At 44.4% G+C, this 26293-nt stretch overlaps 1 protein-coding gene across 4 annotated transcripts in view; it reads right to left on the bottom strand.

Annotated features, from left to right (window-relative positions):
• Positions 1-26293, bottom strand: part of LOC107316541 (uncharacterized) — a 171253-nt gene that overhangs the window by 63543 nt on the left and 81417 nt on the right. For all 4 annotated transcript variants that reach the window (XR_014948354.1, XR_014948355.1, XR_014948356.1 and 1 more), the window contains exons 2-4: positions 9313-9458; positions 4363-4448; positions 1444-1543 (exon numbers count right to left, since the gene is read on the bottom strand). The gene's annotated coding sequence lies outside the window, so the exon portion shown is untranslated. The remainder of the gene's footprint in view (positions 1-1443; positions 1544-4362; positions 4449-9312; positions 9459-26293) is intronic.

Raw genomic sequence — 26293 nt, 5'->3', positions numbered from 1 at the left:
CACTCTCTAAAACCGTTCCCAGCAAATTAGTAAGTTTCAGTGTTCAAGTTGATTGTAGGCAGCCAGAAATAGCAGTGAGGCTAATTGCTAGAAGGACACTCACAGTAGGTGGTATGTTCTCTGCTGGGCTCCATACGAAGCTGTTCATCCATCAACTTTTTGGGAAATGTGAAAGTTTCATAATCATACTTTAACTCCATTAACTAGCATGCAACAGTATTTATATATAAAGAGAGACCTCAGACTGATTGCAGAGAAGGATAATTATGGGGGTTTCTGTACCACTCTGACAACTTGGTTGCCCAAGTACACGGACTTAGTCAGTATGGAGCACTGTGAAATGACAAATGAATGCTTAAGGAGGGTATTTTCACTAACTTTACCTGTTTCCTCTTAAACACCACATCTCCCAGTAATTTCAGGCCCAGCCATTTTAAGGCTAGAACACAATATGAAGAAATAATTTATCATCTGCTACCTGCTTAAAAGGGATCTCAACAGACACAACAGTCACCAAAATAATTTATTTTTATGTTTATCCTAAACTTCTCGCTAAACAGTTCCTTTTCTCCTTTCTGAGGGAAAAGTCACATGAATGGAGGCTGGGACTGCAACAAAGCCAAGGAGATGGACAGTGAACTGAAAAAGCATTGAGGAAAGCTTTCTGAATAAAGCCAGTCGATGCTGCTTTGAGAATAAATAGCTCTCATAGTCCCTAGTCCCCATAAGATTTCTGCTGGCACACTTTATTTTATTGCACTTTGAAATATAAAGGACTCTTCAGGAACGGAAGGTTAAACATACATGTAAGTGTTCACTAAGCCAAAGCCTTATTTGACTAATTTCTCCTAGGCTGATAATCAAATATGAAATCGCCCTAGCTCCTGGAGCAAACATTTCCCCCTAAAGACAAACCTCTTCACTGCACAATAGACAGAAGTGAACTGGCACTCTGGAGTTCAAGGAAGACCGACGGAAATTAATTCAGTTAGAGCACAGCAATTTGGAGGTAGCAGAAGGATGGCAAATCCCACCCCGTCTTCTAATCTTCCCCAAAGGAACATATTTATTACAAACTCTAAAATCACCTTTTGATAACGCTGAACAGCCTGTGAGGGGCCCATTAAGGCATTCAAGGCAGACCCATTTTAATCCTTAACACCACTTGAAGATTATCCATTTTAAATGGCCTTGCAGAGCTTATCATAATTTTGTAAACTATTAAAAAGTATTAAAAAGCATTACTATATCTATCTGATGAGAAACATGGGCTCCTCCAGCCTGCCTGACAGAAAACACTGTATCTTTGTGGTTGTGATTCCAGCTGTGGCAGCTCAGACTCTCAATGGTACTGAGGCTCAGTTTCACTGGGAGGACATAATGCATTCTGGATTACTCTGCTCCTTGAAAACCTGTGAGAAGGATCGCTGCAGTTGCACTTACTGTGTGTAGGGTTGTGACAACGTCTCTTGATGCTTTGTTGGATGCAGTAGCTCCACGCTGCTCCTAAACTCAGGTGACTTCATCAAGTTACATAAACAGGCTGGAAAAGGAGAGAAAGAAAATGAAGTCCAACCTCCACAAATGTGCAGTGGAAAGAGACTGAAATGCAGATGTGCATTCTGCAGTTGCAGAATGTGGCTCCTTCTCATTCCTTCGGTTGCCTTCACTAGATGAACAACTGCCACATTTAGAGGGCTAAATGCTACAATGAAAGAAACGTAAGCTCAAGAGGAAAATGCAGCATTGCATGTTTTCCCTGCAAAGTAGAGAGCAACCACAGCAAACCAAAAACCAGACAAGGCATGGGATGACTGGGAAGGCTTGGAAAACGGGGCTAATAACCCCAGCCTGCGCCAGGCAAGCCGGGCTTCTCACACTGCAGCACCAATAACGTATTAAAACCTGACCTGCAGCACCATCCTGGGCTGGTGAGCAGAAAAGCATTCAGGCTGAAACTGAGCAGATAAGAAGTGAGGGGAAGCTGCCAGACCCATTTTCACTGGGGAACTGAACCACAATTCAGCCCAGGTGACATTTTACATATTTTCACCATTGTTTTTGTTTAATTTGTGAAAGCAATTACACAGCCAATTGAACAGTGTAAAGCAACTGCTGCAATAGTCAATATCTCAATGAGGTACAGCGCAGCTCAGCTTTCCCAGTTAGGATATTCAGGCATAGCCCTACGGTATCTGTACCATCCATCACTGACACTGCCATCTGGCTTACCTGATCCTCCCCAAATACAGCTTGTGCTGAACAAATGTGACTTTTCTTTGGGCACCTTCTGAGTAAAATGAGGCAATGAAACACCCTGCACTGGTAGAGACATGGACAATCGTAGCTGGTGTTGTCAGCTCTAAACTGAAGTGTGACTGAGGACAGCTAAGTGACACGTGGCCAAATACACTGGGCTTCTCAGTGATCACTTTGATGCAGGCGATTAGTTGTTCACCTCACTGAACTGCATAGTGCAAACATGCAACACAGGCCCTCCAGACTCTTGTCTTCCCTTCAGCTGTGCTAGTCCAGTTTTTATTGCCATAGCTGAACTCAAACCTCTGGTCACTTTTCAGTTGGAACTGAATGGGTGCAGCCTTGCAGCCTTAGTGACCTTGCCCCCTTATCCTTCAACTGAAGGAATTCCTAAGCTGGTAGAAGAGCTGGACCTGGCTAAAAAGCAAGGAAGAGCCCTGCCTGGCTGGAGTAGATGTATCTACCAGCTCCAGTGCAGGTCAGTAAATCAAGCAGTATTCCTCAAGGAGCAGCATAGGACTGCTTCTCAGGGTGGGGCTGGGTGCATGAGTTGTGTAGAAGGTGCCAGCGCAGTGTACCTGGTCTGGTGTGAAACTATGTTCAAAGGTGTGCTTCAAAGAATAGGACTTGTGAGAGGTTAACAGGGAGCCTCGGGCAGAGCACAAGTTTAACCCAAAAGTCCTGAATTTGAAATGCCCCTTTTCTCCTGATCCTTGTACAATGCACTTCCAAGAACCTACACAGGTATTTCCTACCATGGTCCTCAACAAGCACAGTAGTTTGGATGTACTGGTATACTTTTGTGTGTATCTCCATTAGAGAATTTTTGCATAATTTCTTATCAGATAATAAGTATTTTAGAGCAGATAACTAAATAGAAGCTACAGTATTCGAGCTCAACATCGTGGCAGTTGCTTGTCAGAAAAGACAGAAAGCAGCTCTGCGACCCACGTGGTATCAGTGCTGCACACAGGTCTGCATGGATCTAATCTTTCTACTGAAATGTAATTATAGCAAAATTGCAGTTGGCATTATAATGCAAGTTTAACGTTAAGAAAGATGTGTGTTTTTTGTGCATCTTCTCAGGAGACAGCTGCTTTTAGAGTGGGATAAGTTTCTGTTGTCAGTTGACCTCCTTGCACAGCCGAGCAGGAGGGAGCTGGATTCTATTTTGACTCATGTCTCAGGGGACTGTTTCCCTCAAATCCTCCCACAAAGCCCCAAACTCTGCTATTTTCTGTTTCTCTTTGCTGCGGTGTGGCACAAGAGCCCCTCCTGCCCCACAGGCTCCTGACTGGGGCTGAGTCACCAGGACCTGCTGCTTCCAGGTGTGTGATGGTCCACCTTGGTGACTCAGATGAGCTGCTGAGGTGGTGTAGCACTGCTAGTAGAGCAGGAGATGACTGTGCACACCAGTACGCTGGGAGCTGGCGGTAGTGCCGCTGTGTTACCGATGATAAATAGCCCATGTCACTGCAGTAGCTGGTCTCCAGATTGAAGCAGACTTTTGCGAATCAGCAGGGTCAGCATTTGAAAAGCATGTGAATATTGTGCACTTGTAAATATTTGAGCACATCTGTTTAGCTCTCTCTCAAAAACCACTGGGAAAAACTACTTCACATTGTGCCATGCAGTGCTGTTACCCTGCTCTAATTGTCAAATCTGTTGAGTGTTTTTCTCATGCACACAAAAATTAAAAATTACTATCCTCATTCATGATTAATTCAGCTGCAGTGCTGCACTGTGTCACACCGCATTTTTTAAAGTATTAAATTCCACCTCATAATAAGAGTTTTAATTAACTTTTTGCTAGTTCATCTTTTTTTCCCCCCTTCACAGTGCCTCAGACAATCTCCAGAGATGTTCTTCCCACAAACATCTCACAGGATGCTGCTGTGGCAGTGATGGGGCACCAACCTGGCCTCTCCAAGCCCAAATCTTTTAGTGGGTATGAGTCTTTCATAGTCAATCTTTATGGAAATCTAAAGAAGGACTTCAGAGGAACAGCATTCCTGCCTCTCTGTCTATCATGTTTCTGTACAAGCTTGTGCCCTCCTTCTGGCACTTGGTGCTCCCCAGGACTGCCCCAGACTGTTCACATACCTCTTTAGGATTTGCAGAAGGACCCTCCAAGCAGTCATACTTTTGCAGGCAGGAAGAGCTGCAATTCCTTCTTCCTCAAGCTGGCCCTGACAAGTAGAAAGGAAAGCAGTTTAATAACTTGATCATTTTTAGAGCAGAGCAAAAGGCAAAGAAAACAGCATGGAAAGAGGAACTATAGAAGATCCAATTCCCTCCTAGAAGTTTCATGAACCTTTCTGTAGCAACGTGATTTTCAGATTCAGAAGTGATTGAAGAACCCAAAGCCAGGTGGGCTGGAGAAAGCCTGGAACATTAGTTCTTGTGAGTAGAGCACAAGCAAGCACTGAAAAGGGCTGCAGAGGCTCTGCTACTGCCCTGGTGGGACCTTGATGGGAGCTGCCCCAGCAACGTGGTCTTGCTGATTTTGGGCAGCTTTTCCTCGCAGGACCAGCTCTTACTCAGCAGATCTCCTCAGGTTTTTCTGACCTTGGCAGTATTACAAGGGTCATATTTTCACATGGCTGGATTGCTCCTGAACAATTTCTCCAATGTATTAAGCACAAACATGCTTTCTGTCAGCATCAGACATGTCTAATCTCCCCACCTGCTTTCTCCCCCAGCAGTCACACTCAGTCTCTGTTGCATGGAAAATCCCGCTGTCCTTTTTCTGTTAGGCAGCAGATTCTGGCTGCAGGCTGAGGAAGTGCTCACTCTCCCCTCCCTGCCTAAGCTCACTTCCCCCACAGCCCAGTTCTGACGAGTTTTGGGGCATGGCTGGTATCAGGGAGGGCTTGAAACCCCCTGGAGGAATGGAGAGTGCTGCAGAAGCATTATATCCACCAGCAGCGAGGGGCCATTGTCCTGGACCCTCCTGCCTCTTCCTTTCTGCAGACTCACTGTTTATGATTTCATAATTTCACTTTGCCTTATTTAATGTTTAACATTTCACATCTTAATTGACCTAATAAGTAACTTATGTGGGTCACACAGTAGTGTATTCCCTGAGCACGTGCCAGCATGGTTCCTGCTAACAAAATGGTGCCCTCGCAAAATGTGTGGGGTGCCCAAGTGGGAATTTCTAACTGTCCTCCCTGCAGAGATCCCTAGCTTGCTCACTACCCCCCACTCACAGTCCTTCCTGGGGCCATCCTATGCAGCCTGCTGAGCTGGGAAGGCTCCAGGAGAGGCCATCCCCATAAATGCACATGGGGATGCTTTTGTAGCGCAGTCAGGCTCTGTCCCAACAGCTCAGCAGGATACATGTCATTACAGTAATTTCTGACAGTGCCTCACTGTGTATTTGAACATGGTGATCATTCACCAGCTCCCAACTGAGGGGACATGGAACATTCAGCAAGGGCAGAGGTGATGTTGGTGTGCTGTCACACATGACACCTTGCAATGCCCACTATTTCTTTATGCCTTCAGAGATTTCATTCCTTTGGAAGATCTCTGATGCTCTGGAAGGAGTGAGGAATCTCAGGCTCTTTTTGGTGGTTCCCAGTGACAGGACAAAGGGCAATGGGCACTGACTGGAACGCAGGAAGTTCCATATGAACATGATGAAAAACTTCCATGGCAGAGTGCTGGAACAGGCTGCCCAGGGAGGCTGTGCAGTCTCCTTCTCTGGAGATACTCAAACCCACCTGAATGCATTCCTGTGTGATCTGCTGTAAGGAACCTACTTTAGCAGAGGGTTAGATAAGATGGTCTTTAGGGTTCCCTTCCAGCCTGTATGATTCTGTGATTCTTTCAGTATGTGAGAGGAGAAAACACTGCTCGATTTGACATACGAGGCCAGAAGAAGCGGTCTCAGAACCATTTGCTTTTCAGTCAGAAAACAAGTAAAGGCATTCCTAGCAAAGTGAGGTTTCCTTGGTACTTTCTTCTTTTCTTCCACACCCAAATCCCCCACACAGGCTGGCAACAAACATTCCCCAAGCCATGAACTTCATTAGAGTGGAAACTGAGCTGGAGCATCTCTGCCTTCCAAGCTGACACTCACCTAGCACAGTTTGTATTGCTTTCTGGATGAAAGAAGCTGCAGTTTCTGAGAGACTTCATGCCATTTTGTGTTTTTCTGTCACAGCAGTTGTGTTGGGTTGCTCTGGCTCTTGTGTGGTCAGTATGCTACCAGCCATTTTAGAATGTGCTTGTATAATAACTAGGACAACATTAAAAAAGTCAAAACTTTACTCCTCCATTTCCTGAGCTTTTTTGCCCTACTTTGGTGCCACATCCCACACACCACCAGGATGGGCAAACCCTCTCCAGGCTTTCCTGTACTACCTACTGAACTGTGTCAGCCACTTGGTCTGAAATGCAGCCCTTTTCTGCCTGGGGTTTGCTCTGGGGATGCAACAAGTGTTCTGTGAAATCTAAGTAAGAAGGAGCACTGCAACTAAGTATAGCTGATGTTTGCAGCTTTACTGCAAGGCTGTGTAAGAGATTTGGATTCTTTACCACTAAAATTAATCAACGACATGCATTTCAGTCCCCTAGGCTGATTTGTAAATACGATTGTGTGTCTCAAGTGTACACTGCATATGTGTAATTGTCAGCTCTGGTTTACTTTGAATAGATTCAAGTTCAGATAAAGCAGAGGAAAATGCAGGCACCCAGGTATATCCTGCATTTGGTAGTATGAAGAACAACACCCACTTACCAGCCTGACACCCATCTGACAGTGCTCAGCAATCCTGCACATTCACCTTATGGGTTGTTCCCAGATGGAAATTTGCATTTAAGAGTGACTGGTAAAAGCAGAGCTGGACCCACACATCTGTAAGAACCTGTCTCTACAGCGAGTATAATTCGTATTAATCTTCAGCCACCCCTTTTCTGTCATGGCTGTCCTCCCCAGCTCAGCTGCCAGTCTCATGCAATACACAGCTTTTTAGCCTTGCCACTGCCAGTTTTTTTTTGCCTCCCCGGGGCCAGTGCTTTGCACAACTGGGCTATTACCAGCCTTGCTGCTGGTGAATCTCAGTTGTATTGTGCAATCACCCTCTCTACTGTAAATGTCAAGCAGCTGCTGCCTGTGTGGGCAGTGGCTTTGCAAGTGCTTTGTTCTGTCCACTCAGAAAGTTTTCCAGGTGCCACAAAGTTCTGTACTTCCCTGCTTCAGGATACAGAGACTCTTCAGCTGCTATTTCACCTCTGATGCATCTCCTTAAATACAATTATCTTTTCCCTCATGAATATAGAATATGCAGCATCATGAAGTGTCAGTGAAAGGAATGTGTTTATGCCCAAAACACAAGCTTTAACAAACGGGACACAGGAAGAGGCAGTAGTACAGACAAGCTTATGAACAGGACAAGCTGGACAAAAAAACATAACAAACACTACTCAGGAGTTTCCTGTCTGCTCAGCATGATGGAGCATAATGGATAAGCAGAAGTGAGAACTCCTCGGAGCAAAACATGTCCAGAGGAGCCTCTGGCTATATCACAGGATAAAATGGCATTTCCCCAACACAGCTAGAAACCAAATAAGAGTTAAATACAGCTGCTTAGAATCATTTTCAGTTGATTTTTCTTCATAAAAGGCCATCATTAAGATCTGAAAGTTAACAAAAGAAACTGTTTTCACCAGATCTGCAAAAAGAAATTTGGAAACATTCTTTTTCTTTACTTAATTACATTTTTCTTTCCCTTCCTTGCCCTCCTCACTTTTTCTGTGGTGGCAAATGAAATAAAGTGTAACAAAAGAGAGGCAGGAAAGGAGAGGGAGGAAGAATATTAAAAAATAATAAATTTTAAAAAAAGAAAAAAGAAGAGGAAAGCAAGGATGCAAAAACAAATAACAAAGAATGGAATAACAAAAACAGAGATCTTTCATCTGCAATTATTTTCCCTACATTTCAATGAAAGTATTCAGGAAAACAAAATATTACTAATTTTCTCTCCAGAGGCTTTTTTGAAATGGTTTCAGCATTCTTCCCCAGCCAGGTTTCCTCCCATCTCTGAGCCACTGTGATGAGTGGTGCAGGAACTGCTCCACCAGCATGGGAGCCAGGGAACGGGCCACCACGCCACCAGAGGACACGTTGCTGGGATTAGGAAATCACTGACTCCAGGCTGAGCCCAGCAGGCCTTAGCAGGAACACACTGGCCATCCTGTCTCTCTTCATTACAAAATCAGTTTTGTTTAGTATGGGATCCCTGGGATTTAAACCTCTGTTAATGTCAACCTCTGATAAACTGAGCATCTAGAAAGACAAACTCAACTGCTGAGGAGCACCTCTGCCCAGGTTAGCCTCCTGCAAAGCAAAGCGTTCACAGCATATGTCCTGTGCCCATCGTGGCTAGTACACGTGCAAACTAAACACCAGGACAGAGGTTGGGACTGGTGCAGTCATCCCAGCATGGTGCCCAGCCCTCAGGTGGTCTCCCTTGCTGTGTCAGAAGAGAGATGCTGGACTTCTACCACCAGCAAGAAGTGCTGGCTGATGGAGCCTTGCGAGCACTGATCTGAACAGCTTGTGAACCATTACTATCTAGAAGTGTCAAGTAAGATTAGAACAAACATCAAGCAAAGATGAAATAAACAGCTATTGTATGGGCAGAAATGGATTTTCAGTTTCCACAGTAAATAAAATAATGTGCTGTCTTAGTCAGTGCCCCTGTGATGATACAGTTTGCAGGATTTTTACTGGCAAGCTGCCATACTTACTTTCATTTATCTGCCTCAAAGCACCATTTCAAAAAGTGCAAAAGCATGTTGTTGATAGAGTAGATTGTTTATAGCTGAATTGAGTATTTCAGAACAACACGCATTGTAATAAAGTGGGGGAGGGGACGAGGAAGCCAGCACAGCTGCAGCTTCTTGAATCCTTTGTCAAAATCAATGCCAGAACTCTGAGATATATTTATTCTGTCTTAGGAAATGCAATACGCAACCCCCCTACCTGTTCCACTCCATGACAAGTGCTAACAAAGGCCCTGAAGTCCTGCAGGCCTACATTACCTTGCACTGATGGTGCTGGTATCTCCAGATCTCCACAATAGCTCTTTGGTGGCCAGTGAGGGCCAGAGATCCCTTATCTTGAAGCCTTTTTCCAGCTCTCTGCTGTTCCTCAATTATGCATTTGGCACAGGAATTCCATCAGCAACCTGAAGTCAAGAGATAGGAGTAGAGTATTAAAAAATAACAGTGCAAAGAAAACGAAGGTGTTTCAAGAGCAGAGGTGTGCAGGTTCAGTGACCTGCCACTGCAGGAGTCAGCCAGCCAGAATGAGATGAGAAGCCAGAACTGCCCCTGTAGCGGTGGCAGAAAGTTGGCTTGTCTGAGTTCACCAGTCTGCCTCCGCATTCACAGTGCCTTCAAAAAGACAGGTTGGAAGGACTGCTCTCCATGTTGAAAAAGACATAAATCACAAAAAAAAACATACACCTCTGGAGATTTCCACTGCCAACAAGGGCTGGTTTCCTCAGCACAGACAATAAATGGCTGATGAATGAGGACTCCAGTTCCCTTGAGACCGTAGCATCTAAACAAATAGCAGACTGAAAAATATGAGTGGAATTAAGGTAAGAAGAGAGCTTCCTTCTGTCAGCAGGAGCTCCTGGAGACACTCAGCACCCCAAAGCAGCACTTGATCCTTGGCTGAATCAAGCCCCATTAGCATATTTCCAGGCATTTAGAGATCCCATGTTTTCTACATTAATATTTAACCCACCAAGTCTTTCAAAGCCCATCTTCCCAAACCTCAAGTTCCCAGATGCTTTTTAATGCCCTTCTCAATAGTGCAATAAAAGTCTGATATTTTATTACTCCCATGAATTATTACCCTAATTTGTAATTTGCCAGACTTCGTTAAACTTCAAAATCTGTACAGTATTTTCCCACACACAAAAAAATGCTGTGTGCGACACATTTTTCACTAACAAGTTGTAGCCTAATATTTAAATAGACACACTGATTTTTCTGAAAGGGTGCACTATCTTTGTCACACTGTCAGCAAGGTTGTTTTATGTCACCCCAAATCATGTTTAAAAGTTTTCCTAAAATAGAAAGGATAACCTAGAACTGTGCACAAAAGTCTGGAAGCAGAATGAAATGGTTATACAGTCTTCTAAACTTTGATGTAACATAAACTTCCAGGATGGTTTATAGGCACCATTTATTTTTTTTTAAAGAAGTAAGCATCTTGGTTATCTGGAATGCAGATGCTGGGCAAATTCAGAAGCTCTGGCATGCCTGCAAGCTGTGCTCCCTATTCAGTAGACGCCAAAGATAATGGAGTAAAAGACGCTCAAGATTTCAGCATCTGCTGAAGTTAACAGACTACATGGAGCTGAGGGTCATGCCTGCAAGGGCACCTTCCTGCTCATGAACTCAACGGCTGGATTCCAGAGAAACATAGAAATGAGGTGGGTCAAATTGGTCACATCAAGCAGCAACAATGATTTCCATGTCAAAACTTGCCACAGTTCTGTGCAGAATGCTTTGTTAGTAACTTGACTGGCAAGACAACGAAAGCGTTTACCATTCTACATGGAAACACGGCATCATACTTCACATAGTCAGAGACTCTGCCATCCTGGAACAAGCAACTTCATCATTCACAGAGAGCTAGCAACATTTGAAGACTGAACACTAAACACTCAGTGGCTGGACAAATCTAAGACAGAAACGTGAAAGCGCCTTGACTGGAGAACCTGTATTTGTTCAGAACTGAAAAAATGCAATCATTTCTGTATTCTGTTCTGGAGATCGTTTTCCACTATGACAAAGATCTGTCCTGCAGTGAACCTGTCACAGTTTATTTCTGGATGGACAAGGGCTCTGGACATTAAACTCTCCTCAAAGAGGAATGATTCTTAATGATGGCTTGTGTGCTTTTAAGCACAGGCACCCATGGCATTTACCCCAGAATTCCTACTGTCAGAAGCTGCTGCCTGGCCTCAGCCAGCTCTGCTGCCATGTTTCCCCTTGCAGCCCCCTCCCACTGCTTCCCAGAATGACTCCAGAGCAGAATCCCACTGATGTGCAAAGCCCTGTGTGAGAACAAACAGGGTGATGCACGAGGTTCTGCCCTCATGCCCAGCAGCATCTGTATGTGATCAACAGCCTCTACGAAGCACTTAGCCCTTTGCTTATTTCTCAGGGCTGTAACTTATTAACAGGGTTACCTTCTCCGATGAAATATCATCATCATGTGTAAACACCACTGACAGGCATTAATTGCAGACAATGCCTTTAATCAACAATTGAACATTAATAAGAACAGACCTTGAGAATTAACACAATGAGACACTTGTACCTAATCACTAAAGAGTACTTCTCATAAAGAAAAACCTTTCCTTTTGTTCCTAAAAAGGTCAAGGTCTTCTTTTCTCTATTTGACAAGGCGAAAAACCACACAGAGGAGAGCATATCGAGGCTTTATGTGGCTTAAATTATTTCCATCCATGCATAAAAAAATGCTCCTTTTCAAAGATGTTCACCAGGTTTTTCTATGTGATCTACAGCTCCCAGAGCCTCTGCTCCTGAAATTATTAGGTTAGCTGCTGAAAGAAGCAATCAAGTTTTACTGTTAATCTTAAAAGCTAATCCTTTTTATTGACTTCCCAGTCAATAAAATTGTAGCTCTCAAACTACTTTCAGGTTTGCTTGAGTAATAGGAGGGTTAGTGTGTACCTGTGCCTGTGTTTGAAGCGGCTAATTCCCTTGCTGTGTACGCTGTGCTCACAGGTTAAGAATATAAAGCAATTTGCCTTATCGCTTGGTGTGGGGTCCTGCTTACACTGAAATCAGAGCAAGGTTTGGGCTGAGAGAACTTGGGGAATAAGGCTGGGACCTTCAGCTGGTCATGGTTTATGGATGGTCATTACAGGGAGTGAATATTCCTGATGAACAGAAAGGATGAGGAGAAATAGTTTTGGTTTTTTTATTTGTTAAAAGAAGCCCATTATATACAGCCATCTCCATTTACAAACTGAAATCTAACCCAGAGTACTGAAGAAGTATCACAGATTGGTTATTTCTCAGCTACAGCAAAGCTAAGGGACTGAAGGGAACACCAGGTGTTCTGGCCACTTTTAGCTGCTGTGGACTGGATGTGCCACACTCCCAGGTTTCCTCCAGCCCCACCAGGCTCCCTGGGAGCCCCGGCACCACCTCAGCCAGAAGAAGCATGGGAGAAGAAAAGCAGGTCTGCTCTCAGCTTACATGCTGTGTTGAACACTAAAATATAAATAGCTCTCTGAGCAGCAGGGAAAACATGAAGGCTTCCTTGGCTTTGTAATCTGCAGTGGGATTTTCTTGTGCCGAGCAGTGTGCGAGCTCTGACTGCATCTCTTCCCACTGGCGGGGGGCATTCTGCTGCCTCTCAGGGTGCAGCCCTTCCCTTGACAGTGGAATCAGTGCTGTTCCTCTTCGTCCACTGCTGGTTTCATGAAGTCTGTGAGAATTAAAACCACCATGCGCAGCCATTGCAGGGACCAGCCTTGGGTTCAAAGGGTGCTAGGGGGAAATTTTTCCCTTTCTCCAAACCTCTTCAGCCACCAAGCTACTGCAGCTCTGGCAGCATCAGCAGCTGACCAGTGCCTGGCTCTGCTCCCAGCTGGCATGAGGCACAGGGACAGACGGGGCAGGACACACAGGACAGGATTCAGCAGGACACACTGTGAGCTGAGGGCTCACCATCATGCTCGGGTTTCAGGTGGGTCCGTTCCCCATCCGCTCTGAGTGCGTACAGCCAGTTTCATGCTCTTAACATTTCCCAGAAATTCAAAGTGACAGAACCGGAGGTATTGCAATCTGGAACTCTTAACTTTAGTAAACTGGTGAGAATACTGGAATGTGTATGTTCCTTATTTAACTGCTCCACCAGCTTTCCTTATATGCTGCTCCACGCAGCCGTTCAGGATACATATTAGACAACTAACATCTGGACTGAATATCTATTAGGACCATATGCTCTACTCAGCTACAGCATCATGTTGGAGATTGGGAAAATCCAAACCAAATGGAGATATCAGAAACTTTCAAGGGTCAAAAATAAAGTAATTTTGGTTTTTCCAGCCTCTATGAACATGGTATACTGGCCTGCAATATACGCCTTGTGCTAAAGTCTCATTGCAGATACAACCTGACTTTATAAATGAAGAGCAACTTCAGTATTGTGGCTGAAACAAATCTATCTTGATGATTTCTCCCCAGTAAGGTTCTGAGGCAATGCTGAGTGACTGTGTATCCTAAATGAGGCTGAGCAGTAAGACACACAACTGTTAGCTTCCTGCTGATGCCTTATGATGGTGCTTCAATGTGGGAGCAACTAGTTTAGAACTGAAATGGCTACATATGCCCAAACAGCCATGTGTGAGAAGGTGCTCTTTACATCAACAAGAACAGCCTTTAGGAGCCATCGGAGCCCCTCAGGACAGCCAACAAAGCATGGCAGGACCCCCTTAGTACTGAATGAAGGATTGAGCACTGAGCAGAAAAGCTGGATTGTACATGAAAGGGAGAAGGCAGAATGAATCCCTTTGCCAGCGTCAAGACCCCATCAGGAGAAAAACAGACTTGCTTGGGACAAGGAGCAGAATGTAATCACTAGGCTTCCATGGTACCGATACTGCTTCAAATGCACATGCTTTTGGACAGTGCACTTTGCAGAGTGATGTCTCAGGAAACAGACTGAGGGATTTCCCTTGATTTAGATGGGGGCACTAGGACAACCATTGTATTTCATTGAAATAGTATCTGCAACACATTCTTCAGGTCAAAACAGCAACACTTCCCAAAATAACAAACTCCAAGTAATTTTGCAAGATGAAACAATCCCATTTTACTCTATAAGTTTTCACAACAAAATTAAATAAGATTAAAAAAAAAAGTAAAAAACACTACTTTAAAAATCATAAACATCCTTTGTTACAGATGATCTTAAGGGTTTTCTTAAGATGCTGTAGATGAATGGAATAATACAACGAAGGTGGAGAAAAAGAGGGCATGGACTGTGTTTTCTTGCTCCAGAGAAGTGGATGAACAGGCACTAAGGGGCTGAGTGACCAGAGAGAGAGATGGGGTGGGATTAAACAGGATAGTGTGCCTGATGAAAGCCTGTGAGGACTTGGAGTCACATCACTGCCATGCCTGGGGAGCCCAAAGGCAGGAATGAGAAGGGCTGGAGGTAAGCGCTGGCCACAGGGCAAGCGGGAGTCCTGGCCTTTAACCTGTTGTTGCAGGCAAGGTAGGGTGATTCCCCTGGAAATAAGGCAATGGTCTTGGCACTGCTTGAGGCCATGGGTCCCCACCAGCTGTACAGCAAGCTCTTAGCACCAGTCATGCACAGAAAAGGTGAAGGAGATGGAGGTAAATGTTACTGGGTTGACCAGAAAGCTGCATCCCAAGGATCTTGGCTGATCATCTCTGCAGACTGATGGGATGCCAAAGGAAAACAAGAAATAAGGACCACTGAGGGAAATTATTTTCAGTAACTGTGTCAGCAAAAGAGAACGAGTGGTTAAGCAGCCATACATGTACACTGTTTTTTTGAGGTGCTGTATTGAACTACGGTCTCTCAGCCAGAGAGACAACGTGAGGCTTAATAATCCTGCCCAAGCCCTGACATTCTAGTGAAGCCAATGACCAGTTCCTACTCTCCAGCCCTGTGCCCTGTTGCCCTGTGCCAGCAGATGTTCCCAAACTTACTCTCATTTCCTTTCATAAGACTTTTTTTTTTCCCTTCAAAACTCTGAGGTCTAGAGACTTCATTTTCTTGAGATGAAAGATTAGATTCTGTCAGCTCTGAGTACATATGTGGGCTGATCTGGCCTATGGGCCGTATGTTTGACACCCCTAGTGTACTGTGTTATTGTACCCGGAGGAGGTGATGGGGACTTATTTATAGAGACAGTGTCTGTCAGGGGAAGTTGTAAGTGCGATTCGTGTGGGTTAAAACAGGGAGAGCATGTACATGACAGTGGACACTCCCTGGGTTCTAGGCATGGTCATGGTGAGCATTCTTAGCGATTCTTAATGGTTTTCAATTTTATTTACCTTTCTTTTTTCTTTCTCTTTTTCTTTTTCTTTTCTTTTTTTTTCTTTTTCCTGAGAACATGCAGTATTTTTAGACTCTTCTTGCATGCCGAAATTTGGAGAAATGACAAGTCCAGGGACTTCTGAGGTGCTCGAGGCATATCTAACCTGTCATCTGTGCCTCATGGAGCTGCAGATGCTGCCGCAGAGCTTTGCGGCACACGGTGGCAGTACTGTGGGGTCGGTGCTTGGCTCTGCATGGCACGGTGGGCCCTCTGAGCCCCCCAGCATGCAGGGCCTGCCATGAGCAGTCCGTGGCCTTTCTGCAGGCAGCCAGCATGCAGCGGGGGCTGGACACTCATGAGGTAGCAGATGGCTTCCTCCAGAGCACCTCTGCTCTGGGACAAAAAGCCACCCTGGGTTAAAGGGAAGGAAAACTCCTTCCCATGACTCAACAACAGAGGCCCAGGGCTTTACCCTGTCTCTCTGAATCTGTTCCTCCTCTAGGGTAAATTATCTGAGAAAGAAAGTTTCCTGATATTAGCATCTCACACATCACCAAGCAGATTGCTGGCGCTTGAGAAATGGCCAATAAAAATAACTTCCTCGCAGGGTTTAAGTACATAAGATTTAAAGTAGCCAGTGAAGTTTTCAGACTCCTCACACTTCAAACAACAGAGCTCCAGCAGTAAGTATGCAGCTTAAAAACTTTAATCAAACGCACTAACTCACAGCACGAGCAAGTAGATAAAACAGATGCAAGATTTCTAGCCCAAGTCGTTCTAACATATGGTAACACCATCCTCTCTTAGGGGAAACCAATAACAGCAAACAATGAAAATGCCCTCATTTAAAAACATTCCTTAGTAGGTCCAAGCTGCCATCTCTGTTTAATCTCAAACTTACAAAAACCAATCCCCTCAGATAGAAGCCTGCTGATACGAGGTTAAAAAAAAAACCAACAAAAAACCAACACAAAACACCACAACTATTTTCCCCTGAATTGACTAGAGTTATGAGGCCAACTGTTGGAGAAACATGTCCCAGCATCAGGTTCTGGATGCAGAGTGTGAGGACAGCATCCTTCGGCATAGGTTCAGGCTGTGTCAACACAGCCTGTGCTTCCCTTGTGCTTCCCCAGCCCATGGCAACAGAGCTGGGACTTTCTGCAGCTGCAGCGTGGCACACACGGGCAGCACTGGCCCAAGGCACTTGAACTTCCTACGGTCCTTACATTTAATCAAAGGCTTTTTTCTTTCTCTATCCTGGATTGGATGTGGCTCATGATCTCAATGATGGAAACACCAATAATTCATCTCAGTAGTCAGCCCTCCATTTTCTCTCTTCATTTACTGAATTAAATTCCAGCTGTTCCCATCCATTCATATGCTCTCTCGTATGCACACATCCACACGCACCAAAACAGCAATGTTCATTAAAAGCAGTACTGTTAGGCTTCCCTTGCTAGCAGCCAGCTCAGTTAGCACCATTTTCAGGCAAACTGAGCTCAGCAATGCCTGATGCAAAATGAGAAGAACAAGAGGCTGGTTCCTCAGGTGCATACACCTGCACAACAGCACTGGCTCAGCAGCTGTACAACAGTACTGCAGCTGCTGACAGTGTCCCTTAGGCTGGTATAATTACTCCCACTTTTCCCAGGATTAAACACATGCAGGGTGATCTTCACAGCAGGGGAAAGCTATTGGCTCTGCTGCAGGACCATAACACACAGTACTAGCAGCAGGAGCAGCAGCAGTGAGCCTGTGCTCAGCGATGCTCACTCCAACTCTCCCTGTATCCCTCTCCAGCAGCCTGCATTGGCCTTCAGGCCTTGCCAGAGAGAGCACGGTGGCTCCTCCTGCTCCTGAGGAAACCAGTGGGGTTTCGTGCTGTGGCTGCAGTGCTTGGGCAGCACCAGCAGAACAAGCTCTAAGGGACACATGGCCCTGGGGGGGGGGCAGTAACTGCAGAGCCCAGAGCTCCTCCTGAGACCAAAACAGTATCAACTTCGAGCAAACAGTTGTCCTAAATGAAAATTCATCCCCTGCTAAATTTAACCAGGTTGCATGACAGCACATATGTGTTGATTTCAGTGAGGTTTCTGAGGCATGAGGGAGATCATAAATAGGCCCGAACATCTGAGGAAATTAGACAGAAAACACAGCTACACTTTTGTTTAGAATTCAGCTCAGTATCTGCTCTTCCTTAAGTGTTCTGGCACACAGCTTAATTATTAGCACGGTTTCCTTCAAAGGGAATAGAAAGTGGAAATGGTTATTTTTATGTCAGTGTCAAACACAAATCAATGGGAAAAATGATTTGCGAGAGCAGTTTTTAACTCTGGCAACCTTGGTGAGCCTGGCAGCTGGCAGCCCGTGCATGGAGCTCCCCTGGGGTTGTTCTGCTCGACGTCAGACAGCCCCAGGTTAACAGTTCTGCATGCTACCGGTCAGCAACCCACGTCAATGAGGAGGGACACCCAGATACCATGGAGCAGTGTGCTGGGAAGTGGGATCCTCATGGGGCTGCTAGGCCCAGAGCAGAACTCAGCCTCGAGCTCTAAAACAGCAAACAGCACTTCAAGCATGTTTTATGTACACCGCTACTAGAAAACAGCATCCGCACCAGGAGCCCACATGCTCTCCTTGACCAGCATGTGAGTGCACATGCATGTATGCATGTGCACTTACAGATAACAAAACAAATAATTTTCATTATGTTAATAGCAATGCTGGATTTAAGCCAAAAGTGAATTAAGTCATGGTCTCAGCCAAGGGAGACATGCTAGAAAGCCTGGTGGCCACAGGGAAGGAGGAATACCCAAGGACTGGGGAAATGGCACACATTTATTCCTGAGCTGCACTCTGTCACTGTGCATTACATTGGTGGATGTAGAGTGTGTCTCAGCAGTCAGAGGCTGGTCTCCTTGTGGTCTTGCAGATGACCTTGACTAAGTCCACCACACATGAACACAACATGATTTTGATCAGCTCAATATGTGCCAAACACAGTACATGTTTTCTGCACCAGGGCCACTTTGTGGCTAGGGACTCGGTGCTACAACCCTGTGCTTGCACACACAGTAAGAGCACAGGGGCTACAGGCAAAAAATAAAGCATGGAGCCTGACCGGGTGAGACACTACAAGACTGTGCAAGGCAGAGTGTGTGCTGGCAGGACCCAAGCCAGAGCATCCACACCTGCACATTGCTGCTTGATCCCTCTTTATCTCATTTGAACTTACCAGTTGTTAGCAGATACTTAATATTTGTTCTCTACCCATTATACACAGAGGAAGCACTAATCAAGTAAACAGCGGTATTAAGTAAATGTTAATGTAAAATAACATCATTGACCTTGTCAGTGTGTAAGTTTCTCTACTCAAAATTGAACTGCATTTACCTTAACGATGCAAAACATCATTTGTAAATGATAAAACACCCTTTTCATCCACTGAGGATGAACACACCAAGGCTTATAAAGCTCTTGTATCAGTGTCAGGAAGAGTGGGGCTGTAACTCTGCCACCAGGATAGAATGCAGGTCCCATTTAAAATTCTTTTATCCAAGAATCTCAGATTGGAAGCTATTGTTCTCCGCAGTGCATCCGTTCACAAATTATGAAATGAAGTAGGTAGAAGAAAACTTTACCTTTACATATTTAGCAAACTGTTTTTTTTTTCTTTTGGTTTTTCTGCAGCACAGATGCAAGTAACCTGTGTCATATGACTCCCCCTGAGGACAGAAGCCCACAACAGTGGGATGCTGGGGCTCCTGAATCTCAGACCTCGCTGAGATGAGCCCTCTGGGTGCGCAGCACAAGAGGTTTTCTGTTTTGAATTGGAAACCTTTGGTTTTACATTACCAACCCAGATAGACTGAAAACAGATACAGTACTCTATTGTCCCAGGGGTTTTGCTGTCTCTATCTGGTCCTTTTCCTGGGTCTATGTAAGAGCGTGCCAATCCTCCAGGTGCTGGAGACCATGGCTGAAATGCAAGGCAAGAGAAGCATTGGGAGAGGCCAGAAGAGGCAGCAAGATAAAGAATATGGTTTGGGAGAAGCTGTATGGAAATATAAAATTTCCCCATTACTTAATGTCAGACACGGCTGAGTGGATGCTTCAGCATCCCCAAAGGAACATCTCTGGTGGAGAACAACATTTTCTCCTGGAAGCTTCTGAACAGTCAGATTTTTAAATTTGGTTGGGTTTCATTTCTTTATGGCAGAGTTGAAGCAACACAAGTACTTATTAAAAAGAGATGAAACAGTTTTGGTGGGAAAAAAAAGGCAGAAACCCACAGATCAAACAGACTGCACAGGAATCGTCCTGATTTCTGGCTCCTGACTTTCCTGGAGATGCCCAGCAGCTAATGAGAAGATCTGGCTGATCTTTCCCAGGGTACTCAGGGTTCAAACTCTCTGATAATGGCTAAGGGACATCTATGCAATACGCTTCATACCCCAATCCAAACTCAGCAAAGAAACACATTCAAGTCTAAACTGACTGATCTCCCATCTCCTCAGGCTTTACATGAAGGGAAAAAGAATGAGAATTTACTCCTCCCCTGGCTCAAAATCTCAGTTTACCCCAAGAAAACATATTTGCCTTCCACGCAATGTAATTACAAGTCAGCTGAGAAACTTGGAATGAAAGAAAACAGATCCATACATTGGTGAATTCACGTAGTCCCTCAGCTTTGAGGGATGCCAGCAAACCCATTACTGCAAAAGTATTTTGCACTGAGTCCCACTTCTGGATTTACAAGCTTAATATAGGGAACTTAGTCTGGAAAGGAAAAACATTCCCTCTCACTCACCATTTCCAATGGAAAAGGATTTTTCCCAAGTGAAAAGTAAATTGCTGAGAAAATGCAATTTGAAATGATTAAAATTGCTGAAGGTTTTCCTCTCCATTTTGTTCATGTCCTTCCCCACCAAAAATTCCCACGATAGTCAGCATCAGAAGATTTGCTTGCTTATGAATTTCTCCTCCCAAATCATAAATATTTATCACGTGAATGGGGTCCTTACAAGTCTCTCACATTTGTGAAAGAAAGCATTTTGCTGCAGAATCTGACCTTGAAAATCTTCCCTAGTCTCAATGACAGGAGCCAATGCTATTTTTCCTTTTTAACAGCTTTGGAAACTTGCACTAGACAGACAGAACAGACAGACAGACCACACGCAGATTATTAAAAACAGTTAAGGGTGTGTGACTCTGGCATAGGGATGTAATGATCACTGCACTGCAGACACATAGGAGGTGGTAAGGTGGGAGGGAGGATTGTTCACTGATGAACCTAAATAATGGAAGGACACTGGAATAAGGCTCATTCCACACAAAGAGCCTGCTTCAGCTAGAAAATGGGAAGTAAACGGAGGAATTAAAAAATACCAGTAATCTTTAAGTTTCAGAACTATCTCTGTGTCTTCCACAGATTCCTCTATTGAAATAATTGAATTGCAGAGTCCTTGCCATAAATACACACCATACAACACACACAGACAAATACCACGCCTTGGTCTCTGCCAGGCGTGTTAACACCAAGGCAGCGATGTAGACCACAGCAAGGGAGATACCAGGAATCAGGAGACAGCACTGTTTAGGCCAGCTTGACTGTGAGAAGCAGGAGGAAGCATTTTGGTTCCCTGTATCTGCGTTCTCTTCCTCTGCATCTTCTGACAGCTCTGTCAGGGTGCCCATCTGTGGGGTGTGCCATGAGGACCCAGCTGACAGCTGGCCTAGGAGGATGCATGGGAAGCACTGAGCTGGCAGGCACATCCTTGCAGTTGCTACTTTGACCATCACTGATCTACTGCTGTTTTGTAGTTGTTTGTTTGTTTGTTTGTTTTTAAATGACACAAAAAACTGATCACTCAAAGGGTATCCAAAAGGAGTGAGCATCTCAGCTGACTGGCTGAGCTGGGCTTGCTCTACCTCTTTTTGGAAAGAAAATTTCCAATGCTTTCAATGAATGTTGGATTATCATCCAGGGGTGAGTCCGGATCCCAAGTTAAATTAATACTACTCAGTGCACAGGCCCTATAGAAACAGGAAGGAAGGCAGCTGGACAGAATTGGACAAATCTTCTTGAGAAGTTATCCTTGGAGGACCCAAGAATACCCCAGCACTTGCTTAGGTGCTTGTTGCACCTTGCATTCATATGATTGCTGTAGCCCATTGAATTCAGAGTCCATCAAGGATATGGAAGTGAGCAAGCCCTGAGGGAGAGAAGATCTCCTGTCCTGGAGCCAAAGAAGCTGATGTGGTTGAGGAAACCCATTGTCAGCCCCTTCTTTTCCTGAGTTTCCTCATTCCCCTTTATCTCCCCATAAATGTTTAGATAAAAATTGGGAAAATAGATTTTTCTCAGAAATGTTTTTGGTCTCCCAAGACTCTATGGTGAAACACAAAAGCGTTTTGGCCAGGCGTTCTCCTTCGTTTCACTTCTCTGACACACAATAGAGTCTCATTCTGGTGGCAGGAAGGGATTACTCATGGTATCTCTGGCAAAGGAACATTTCCATTGAAAAATGGCTTTTGGAAAAGTCATTTGTTTTCCATTGGCCTTAAAAAGACCATTGAGCGAAAAGGCCTCTCCATCTGAAATCCCAGTTTAAGGTCAGGAGCCTCGTCTGGATTCAGCAGCATCTCAGTACTGCTGAAGAAGGGGTAGTTTCCAAAGCAAAGCATTATTTGGACTCCTTATCACTTCTACACTTGCCTTCCCAGCCTACTCTACGGTCACATGCCAGCCACCTAACCTGAATACAAGTCACAAAGTCCATTCACAGTAGCTACCCATGCATCAATGTCCCAACCTTGGGGGGGAAAAAAGATGCCTTAAATTTTCTTCAGGATGAGAAAAATTGCCTTGTATCACAAAGCAAAGGAAATATTTTCCAACACCACAATGAAATATTTATTAATAGCAGACACTAAATAATCTAGTACAGACTTGCTCACCAGAGTGCAGATTTTAGTGGGAGTCTCTGAGAACCAAAGCCCATTTAATTGTAAAGAATAATAGCACAGATTTCCTACATTCAGGCTCATATTTTTAAAAACATGTGAGCAAGTAAACATGGATATTCCCAAACTGTGAATATTTAGTTAGGTTCTATTCTGATGTTTCTTGTTCTGAATTTTACTCTATGAATTATTAAATCACAACCAATTTTCCTAAGAATGTATCTTTTTTATTCGCAAAAATAGTTACTTTATTCCACCTGAAGCTAAATCCATTACACACAGAGACAACTAAAGGCAAGATATACTAGAGAAGGAACATAAGGTCTGATCCAAGGAATATATCGGATGAAAACTGGAGATGCTACTTCTGTTAAAGTGTCATATAGCCATAATGGATTTTTACGAACAACTTATTAGTATTAAAACTTTATGAGGAGAAGTATATTCAGTTGAACACATACTACTGACCAAACAACTTCATATCATTTACAATTTATGTCTCTGACCGTAAGTTTGCAAAAAATCACTTCTCAAATGCTGGATGTAGGGGACAGAGTAGAGAATTTAAACTTACATGGCAGAATGGTAAGCTGCAGTAAGCATTATAAGGTGGTCACAACAGAGATGTCCAGGTACAGAGGGTCAACAACAGCTCATAGAGAGTGAGTGCCAGCTGCTCACAGACCTGCTTCTAGAGCTACCCCTGTGGCTGTCATGCAGGCTCTGTGGAAATGCCATTTGCTTCTGTAGACAACACTTTTTTAACACTAAACCTACAGACAAAAAAGAGGGGAAAAGAGTGCCTCTAGCTGCTATTTCCCCAGTCAGGCCTGTGGGTATACAGTGATGCTGCTGAGCAGTTAAGCCTTTGCTGCTGCTTGTGAGGCAATTTGAATATAGTAATCCTTAATTTATTTTCCCCAAAATGATGCTATTTGACAAGGACCAAGTGATATTACAAACCTATTTAGCCTCTCAGCTGCTGAGTGAGTTAGCTTGTCAGGTGCACTGTAAATCATGACCTTTCCCAACAGACTAGGCTTATAGGTACCTCACAATCATTCTGACTGTTTCAACACACTATATTCAAGGCTGCTAAGCATCCTGACGGCATGGAGAAGCCTCCGGTTAGACAGCAAACTTCGCTTTCTGTCCTTTTGATGTCTAACAGTTTCTTTCACATGCATGTGTGTGCTTATTTGAGAAGCATCTGACTAGTTCTGGAATCAGATTAGAGCACCTTATTGTGTGCATCCACCTCACAGCCTCATAGCACTGAATAACATGTGCATCTGAAACTGTATGGAGGTGTGCTCAACCTGTCCTGGGCTGGGGAAGCAGCAGGTATTTACTCATACTCATACTGGCATGGGAGGATCCCAGCGGCTCCATTCAGGGTGCCATGCCCCAGGCTGCAGCAATAGTCCCTGTCAAGCATAACATGGCTCAGCTGGATCCAAGGCCTCCCAAGCTGGCCTCGCATTCCAGCCTCAGGAAGATTGCCAGGGCCACTACAGGGCTGTCTGCTGGTGCCTGTCACCCAATAGTCACAAACTGCCGCACTTAGGGCAAAGAACTGCAGTGCTCATGCAGTGATGTCAGCAAAGACGTAGTGTCAAGGGCTAGTGTTAAGCACAAATTCATTTGACAAACAACATCCTGTTGTAAGAAGAGTCATTACCCAGAGAAGAACCATCCTTTAGCATCAAGTCACTAGGATTAGGCTCAGAGCCTTCTGGTCTCCATTGCAACAGTGCACTCTCCAAGAGATGCTGGAAGTAAAGTGATAGCTGGGTCATTCTAACATCACAGAATAGATCTTGAATGGAAAATCCCATCTTTTTATTTATTTTTTTTAAAAAAAAACAACTCCAAAACACATTTGTAGGATAGGTTTGGAGTTTTTTTCAGCTTGAAAGTGGGTTTTAATTTCCTTTCCTCGTCACATGAACTGCCAACTAAACTGAGAGATAAAAATCCTAAATAAAAGTTTAAAACCAACCACCAACTGTTTAGAAACCGAAAAAGAAACTCTACTAGAAAACCAGCCCATTCGAGACTGTTCCAGTAAGATGCCAGGGACAGGTCACTTGGTTGTCTCATTGGAATAACCCACATTCTAGGTTTTCGGAGTAAAATATATGAGGTTGGGCAGCCAAGAGGGCTAGTACAGGGCTCAGATTTTAACACAAACAAAGGGTAATCTGGTCTGGTGCAGTCTGGTCACTGCAGCAGTGTATCTGAAGGTTAGGTTTTATGTTTATTAGCATCATCCAGATGGCGTTTTATGTCCTTAATAACTTTGTCCCTGACTAAGCCATGAACCTACTGTTTGACAAACACTGTAGGAAATACCCATCAGCAGAAAAGCCATTTTGTAATGAGGGGTAGAGCCGATATGTTTAAGATGCCTACAATTTACTTCTGTGTACCTGTCACCTTTTGATGTGTACACTTCGCATTGTAAAGCACTATAAGCACTTGTCCTTAAGTTCAGGGGTCTGATGAATCAGCATGGCACACTTTCTGGCTTCTGAGAGCCTTGCTGCTCCTCTCAGCGTGTGTTCCTGCACCATGCCTATCTTCAGCCCCACCACATGCCTTGTACCATACCAGACAATGCACACCAAGTGTCTTCAGCTTAAAGGATATCTATCTGCAAACTATGGTAAAGCTGCCTTTGTCATAAAGTTCTTAAGACAATTCAACATCCCAGGGGCTTCTTTCAGCACATTAGGATTGTTCAAGGTTTTCAAATTCCTATTTAAACAAAATAACATTTCACTCCTCCCTAACTGCACAACACACAATCAAGGTGTTGCCCTGAGATGAGCAGAAGCTACCTCAGACTGCAGTAAGCAGAGCAGGTGAGCAGCCATCCAAGTGCCCCAGCTGATGGGCTGGCTGCTCAGGTGCCCACAAGCTGTGTGGCTTTGTACCTGGGTGGCCAGCTGCATAAATGCCTTTAGAACAACTGAAACCAGAGCTATAATGCACTGATAAAACGTAGGTGCTAAAAGGTAATGGATTTGAACAATCCAGGATGCTCTACGCTCTTGTTCCACTGGTTTACTGAACTAATTTGAGATAAATTGGCTCAGCCTCATGATTCAAACAAGACAAGAACGAATGTTAGCAGCACTTCCAGTGTTTCATGACACAATTTACTTAGAATTAAAGCAACTGGAAAAAAACCTTGTGCTCAGGGAAGCATGCATGCTTGAGAGTCGAAGCAGACACTGGCAGTAGTGACATCAGCATGTTTTTTTAAGCATACGTTCGTCTTTTGCAGGGATATTTTGGGACCCTAAAAATGTCACCATAGAACTGTCCCAGTTTTTGATTTTCAAAATGTCACCTGTGTCATCATTGGAGCTGGGCTGTTATTTCCAGAACTAACCATTTGGGGAATGGTTGAACACAACAGTGAAACCTTAGCACCAGTTCTGCAGCAAAAGAGAGAAGGCAAAAGTGCTGGCGCTGGAGTCATCCAGGAATTGGCTGCCTTGCCTCAGGCCAGCCTGCCACTTGCCAGCACTCCAAAATCCGTATTTCTTTTCAAATTTGCTATTTTCTTTAGGCATTCATTTTGAACGTGACCAGCTGTTCTCAGAACAGGGATCTGGAGCCATATTCTGTATTTTTAGAGCAGGCATCTTTCCTGTTAAACAGTAAGATGAAAAACTCCAAATTAGAATATGGTTCAGAGGAACGGAAGAAAATTCACAAGCACAAAACGACTGCTGTTCACCCAAAAGGCTTTCAACAAAGATGTAGAGAGACCTTCCTGACAACAGTGATGCTTTACCTGAAATGTGAGCATGAATGAAGCCAGGACGATGGCTCAACAAACTCAGAACTTGCTGGGAGCCCCAGGATCTGGTTTCAGAAAGGAACCAAAAGCTACAGTTCCACCCTGGTACAGGTTCCTGCTCATCCTCCAAGGCAGCACCAACAAGGACAGCAGCTGTGTCAGGGACCAGATC

The sequence above is a fragment of the Coturnix japonica genome, chromosome 7 (assembly GCF_054131305.1).
Source record: "Coturnix japonica strain WE chromosome 7, WE-NBRP24, whole genome shotgun sequence".
NCBI lineage: Eukaryota > Metazoa > Chordata > Aves > Galliformes > Phasianidae > Coturnix > Coturnix japonica.
Note: the sequence above shows the minus strand (reverse complement) of the source record. Positions and strands in the feature narration are given on the sequence as shown.